Consider the following 6,000-nt stretch of genomic DNA (forward strand, 5'->3'; position numbering starts at 1 on the left):
GATTTAAGTTCCCAGTTTAAGGTCTGGTCTCTCTCGTCTCCTGCTTTAAGCTCCCAGTTTAAGGTCTGGTCTCTCTCGTCTCCTGATTTAAGTTCCCAGTTTAAGGTCCGGTCTCTCTCGTGTCCAGCTTTAAGCACCTAGTTTAAGGTCTAGTCTCTCTCGTGTCCTAATTTAAGCTCCTAGTTTAAGGTCTAGTCTCTCTCGTGTCCTAATTTAAGCTCCTAGTTTAAGGTACGCTCTCCCTCGTGTCCTTCTTTAAGCTCCCAGTTTAATGTCTGGTCTCTCTCGTCTCCTGCTTTAAGCTCCCTGCTTCAGGTCTAGTCTCTCTCGTCTCTTGATTTAAGTTACCAGTTTAAGGTCTGTTCTCTCTCGTGTCCTGCTTTAAGCTCCTAGCTTAAGGTCTGGTCTCTCTCGTCTCCTGCATTAAGCTCCCAGTTTAAGGTCTGGTATCTCTCGTCTCCTGCGTTAAGCTCCCAGTTTCAGGTCTGGTCTCTCTCGTGTCCTGCTTTAAGCTCCTAGCTAAAGGTCTGGTCTCTCTCGTGTCCTGATTTAAGCTCCTAGTTTAAGGTCCGCTCTCTCTCGTGTCCTGCTTTACGCTCCTACCTTAAGGTCTGGTCTCTCTCGTGTCCTGCTTTAAGCTCCCAGTTTACGGTCTGGTCTCTCTCGTCTCCTGCTTTAAACTCCTAGCTTAAGGTCTGGTCTCTCTCGTCTCCTGTTTTAAGCTCCCAGCTTGAGGTCTGGTGTCTCTCGTCTCCTGATTTAAGTTACCAGTTTAAGGTCTGTACTCTCTCGTGTCCTGCTTTAAGCTCCTAGCTTAAGGTCTAGTCTCTCTCGTGTCCTGCTTTAAGCTCCCAATTTAAGTTCTGGTCTATCTCGCGTCCTGCTTTCAGCTCCCAGTTTAAGGTCCGCTCTCTCTCGTCTCCTGCTTTAAGCTCCCAGTTTAAGGTCCGGTCTCTCTCGTGTCCTGCTTTAAGCTCCCAGTTTCAAGTCTGGTCTCTCTCGTCTCCTACTTGAAGCTCCTAGCTTCAGGTCTGGTCTCTCTCGTGTCATGCTCCATCTCCTAGCTTAAGGTCTAGTCTCTCTCGTCTCCTGCTTTAAGCTCCTAGCTTCAGGTTTGGTCTTTCTCGTGTCCTGCTTTAAGCTCCCAGTTTAAGGTCCGGTCTCTCTCCTCTCCTGATTTTAGCACCTTGCTTAAGGTCCGGTCTCTCTCGTCTCCTGCTTTAAGCTCCTAGCTTAAGGTCTGGTCTCTCTCGTCTCCTGCTTTAAGCTCCTAGCTTAAGGTCTGGTCTCTCTCGTCTCCTGTTTTAAGCTCCCAGTTTAAGGTCTGGTCTCTCTCGTGTCCTGCTTTAAGCTCCTAGCTTAAGGTCTGGTCTCTCTCGTGTCCTGCTTTAAGCTCCCAGTTGAAGGTCTTGTCTCTCTCGTCTCCTGATTTAAGTTCCTAGTTTAAGGTCCGCTCTCTCTCGTCTCCTGCTTTTAGCTCCCAGCTTCAGGTCTGATCTCTCTCGTGTCCTGCTTTAAGCTCCCAGTTTAAGGTCCGGTCTCTCTCGTGTCCTGCTTTAAGGTCCCAGTTTACGGTCCGGTCTCTCTCGTGTCCTGCTTTAAGCTCCCAGTTTAAGATCCGCTCTCTCTCGTGTCCTGCTTTAAGCTCCCAGTTTAAGGTACGGTCTCTCTCGTGTCCTGCTTTAAGCTCCTAGCTTAAGGTCTGGTCTCTCTCGTCTCCTGTTTTAAGCTCCCAGTTTAAGGTTTGGTCTCTCTCGTGTCCTGCTTTAAACTCCTAGCTTAATGTCTATTCTCTCTCGTCTCCTGCTTTAAGCTCCTAGCTTAAGGTCTAGTCTCTCTCGTGTCCTGCTTTAAGTTCCTAGTTTAAAGTCCGCTCTCTCTCGTGTCCTGCTTTAAGCTCCTAGCTTAAGGTCTGGTCTCTCTCGTGTCCTGATATAAGCTCCTAGTTTAAGGTCCGCTCTCTCTCGTGTCCTGCTTTAAGCTCCTAGCTTCAGGTCGAGTCTCTCTCGTGTCCTGTTTTAAGCTCCTAGCTTCAGGTCTAGTCTCTCTCGTCTCCTGATTTAAGCTCCAAGCTTAAGGTGTGGTCTCTCTCGTGTCCTGTGTTAAGCTCCTAGCTTAAGGTCTGGTCTCTCTCGTCTCCTGCTTTAAGTTCCAAGCTTAAGGTCTGATCTCTCTCGTGTCCTGCTTTAAGCTCCTAGCTTAAGGTCTGGTCTCTCTCGTGTCCTGCTTTAAGCTCCAAGCTTAAGGTCTGGTCTCTCTCGTCTCCTGCTTTAAGCTCCTAGCTTAAGGTCTAGTCTTTCTCGTGTCCTGCTTTAAGTTCCTAGTTTAAAGTCCGCTCTCTCTCGTGTCCTGCTTTAAGCTCCTAGCTGAAGGTCTGGTCTCTCTCGTGTCCTGTTTTAAGCTGCTAGCTTCAGGTCTGGTCTCTCTCGTGTCCTGCTTTAAGCTCCCAGTTTAAGGTCCGGTCTCTCTCGTCTCCTGCTTTAAGCTCCTAGCTTCAGGTTTGGTCTTTCTCGTGTCCTACTTTACGATCGCAGTTTAAGGTCTGGTCTCTCTCCTCTCCTGATTTTAGCACCTAGCTTAAGGTCTGGACTCTCTCGTCTCCTGCTTTAAGCTCCTAGCTTAAGGTCTGGTCTCTCTCGTCTCCTGCTTTAAGCTCCTAGCTTAAGGTCTGGTCTCTCTCGTCTCCTGTTTTAAGCTCCCAGTTTAAGGTCTGGTCTCTCTCGTGTCCTGCTTTGAACTCCTAGCTTAATGTCTGTTCTCTCTCGTCTCCTGCTTTAAGCTCCTAGCTTAAGGTCTAGTCTCTCTCGTGTCCTGCTTTAAGTTCCTAGTTTAAAGTCCGCTCTCTCTCGTGTCCTGCTTTAAGCTCCTAGCTTAAGGTCTGGTCTCTCTCGTGTCCTGATATAAGCTCCTAGTTTAAGGTCCGCTCACTCTCGTGTCCTGCTTTAAGCTCCTAGCTTAAGTTCCGCTCTCTCTTGTGTCCTGCTTTAAGCTCCTAGCTTCAGGTTGAGTCTCTCTCGTGTCCTGCTTTATGATCCCAGCTTAAGGTCTAGTCTCTCTCATCTCCTGCTTTAAGCTCCCAGCTTAAGGTCTGGTCCCTCTCGTGTCCTGCTTTAAGCTCCTAGCTTCAGGTCTGGTCTCTCTCGTCTCCTGATTTAAGCTCCTAGATTAAGGTCCGGTCTCTCTCATCTCCTGCTTTAAGCTCCCAGTTTAAGGTCCGCTCTCTCTCCTCTCCTGATTTAAGCACCTAGCTTAAGGTCTGGTCTCTCTCGTGTCCTGCTTTAAGCTCCTAGCTTAAGGTCTAGTCTCTCTCGTGTCCTAATTTAAGCTCCTAGTTTAAGGTCTAGTCTCTCTCGTGTCCTAATTTAAGCTCCTAGTTTAAGGTCCGCTCTCTCTCGTGTCCTTCTTTAAGCTCCCAGTTTAATGTCTGGTCTCTCTCGTCTCCTGCTTTAAGCTCCCTGCTTCAGGTCTGGTCTCTCTCGTCTCCTGATTTAAGTTACCAGTTTAAGGTCTGTTCTCTCTCGTGTCCTGCTTTAAGCTCCTAGCTTAAGGTCTGGTCTCTCTCGTCTCCTGCTTTAAGCTCCCAGTTTAAGGTCTGGTCTCTCTCGTCTCCTGCTTTAAGCTCCTAGCTTAACATCTGGTCTCTCTCGTGTCCTGCTTCAAGCTCCTAGCTTAAGGTCTAGTCTCTCTCGTCTCCTGATTTAAGTTACCAGTTTAAGGTCTGTACTCTCTCGTGTCCTGCTTTAAGCTCCTAGCTTAAGGTCTAGTCTCTCTCGTGTCCTGCTTTAAGCTCCCAGTTTAAGGTCTGGTCTATCTCGCGTCCTGCTTTCAGCTCCCAGTTTAAGGTCCGCTCTCTCTCGTCTCCAGCTTTAAGCTCCCAGGTTAAGGTCCGGTCTCTCTCGTGTCCTGCTTTAAGCTCCCAGTTTCAAGTCTGGTCTCTCTCGTCTCCTACTTTAAGCTCCTAGCTTCAGGTCTGGTCTCTCTCGTGTCATGCTTCAAGCTCCTAGCTTAAGGTCTAGTCTCTCTCGTCTCCTGCTTTAAGCTCCTAGCTTCAGGTTTGGTCTTTCTCGTGTCCTGCTTTAAGCTCCCAGTTTAAGGTCCGGTCTCTCTCGTGTCCTGCTTTAAGCTCCCAGTTTAAGGTCTGGTCTCTCTCGTCTCATGCTTTTAGCTCCCAGCTTCAGGTCTGGTCTCTCTCGTGTCCTGCTTTAAGCTCCCAGTTTAAGGTCAGGTCTCTCTCGTGTCCTGCTTTAAGCTCCCAGTTTACGGTCCGGTCTCTCTCGTGTCCTGCTTTAAGCTCCCAGTTTAAGGTCCGCTCTCTCTCGTGTCCTGCTATAAGCTCCCAGTTTAAGGTCCGGTCTCTCTCGTGTCCTGCTTTTAGCTCCCAGTTTAAGGTCCGGTCTCTCTCGTGTCCTGCTTTAAGCTCCCAGTTTACGGTCCGGTCTCTCTCGTGTCCTGCTATAAGCTCCCAGTTTAAGGACCGGTCTCTCTCGTGTCCTGCTTTAAGCTCCCAGTTTAAGGTCCGGTCTCTCTCGTGTCCTGCATTAAGCTCCTAGCTTAATGTCCGGTCTCTCTCGTGTCCTGCTTTAAGCTCCCAGTTTAACGTCTGGTCTCTCTCGTCTCCTGATTTAAGTTCCCAGTTTAAGGTCTGGTCTCTCTCGTCTCCTGCTTTAAGTTCCCAGTTTAAGGTCTGGTCTCTCTCGTCTCCTGATTTAAGTTCCCAGTTTAAGGTCCGGTCTCTCTCGTGTCCAGCTTTAAGCTCCTAGTTTAAGGTCTAGTCTCTCTCGTGTCCTAATTTAAGCTCCTAGTTTAAGGTCTAGTCTCTCTCGTGTCCTAATTTAAGCTCCTAGTTTAAGGTCCGCTCTCCCTCGTGTCCTTCTTTAAGCTCCCAGTTTAATGTCTGGTCTCTCTCGTCTCCTGCTTTAAGCTCCCTGCTTCTGGTCTGGTCTCTCTCGTCTCTTGATTTAAGTTACCAGTTTAAGGTCTGTTCTCTCTCGTGTCCTGCTTTAAGCTCCTAGCTTAAGGTCTGGTCTCTCTCGTCTCCTGCATTAAGCTCCCAGTTTAAGGTCTGGTCTCTCTCGTCTCCTGCGTTAAGCTCCCAGTTTAAGGTCCGCTCTCTCTCGTGTCCTGCTTTAAGCTCCCAGTTTAAGGTCCGGTCTCTCTCGTGTCCTGCTTTAAGCTCCCAGTTTAAGGTCCGGTCTCTCTCGTGTCCTGCTTTAAGCTCCCAGTTTAAGGTCTGGTCTCTCTCGTCTCCTGATTTAAGTTCCCAGTTTAAGGTCTGGTCTCTCTCGTCTCCTGCTTTAAGCTCCCAGTTTAAGGTCTGGTCTCTCTCGTCTCCTGATTTAAGTTCCCAGTTTAAGGTCCGGTCTCTCTCGTGTCCAGCTTTAAGCTCCTAGTTTAAGGTCTAGTCTCTCTCGTGTCCTAATTTAAGCTTCTAGTTTAAGGTCTAGTCTCTCTCGTGTCCTAATTTAAGCTCCTAGTTTAAGGTCCGCTCTCCCTCGTGTCCTTCTTTAAGCTCCCAGTTTAATGTCTGGTCTATCTCGTCTCCTGCTTTAAGCTCCCTGCTTCAGGTATGGTCTCTCTCGTCTCTTGATTTAAGTTACCAGTTTAAGGTCTGTTCTCTCTCGTGTCCTGCTTTAAGCTCCTAGCTTAAGGTCTGGTCTCTCTCGTCTCCTGCATTAAGCTCCCAGTTTAAGGTCTGGTCTCTCTCGTCTCCTGCGTTAAGCTCCCAGTTTCAGGTCTGGGCGCTCTCGTGTCCTGCTTTAAGCTCCTAGCTAAAGGTCTGGTCTCTCTCGTGTCCTGATTTAAGCTCCTAGTTTAAGGTCCGCTCTCTCTCGTGTCCTGCTTTACGCTCCTAGCTTAAGGTCTGGTCTCTCTCGTGTCCTGCTTTAAGCTCCCAGTTTACGGTCTGGTCTCTCTCGTCTCCTGCTTTAAGCTCCTAGCTTAAGGTCTGGTCTCTCTCGTCTCCTGCTTGAAGCTCCCAGCTTCAGGTCTGGTGTCTCTCGT

The sequence above is a fragment of the Pristiophorus japonicus genome, chromosome Y (genome assembly GCF_044704955.1).
Source record: "Pristiophorus japonicus isolate sPriJap1 chromosome Y, sPriJap1.hap1, whole genome shotgun sequence".
NCBI classification, from domain to species: domain Eukaryota; kingdom Metazoa; phylum Chordata; class Chondrichthyes; family Pristiophoridae; genus Pristiophorus; species Pristiophorus japonicus.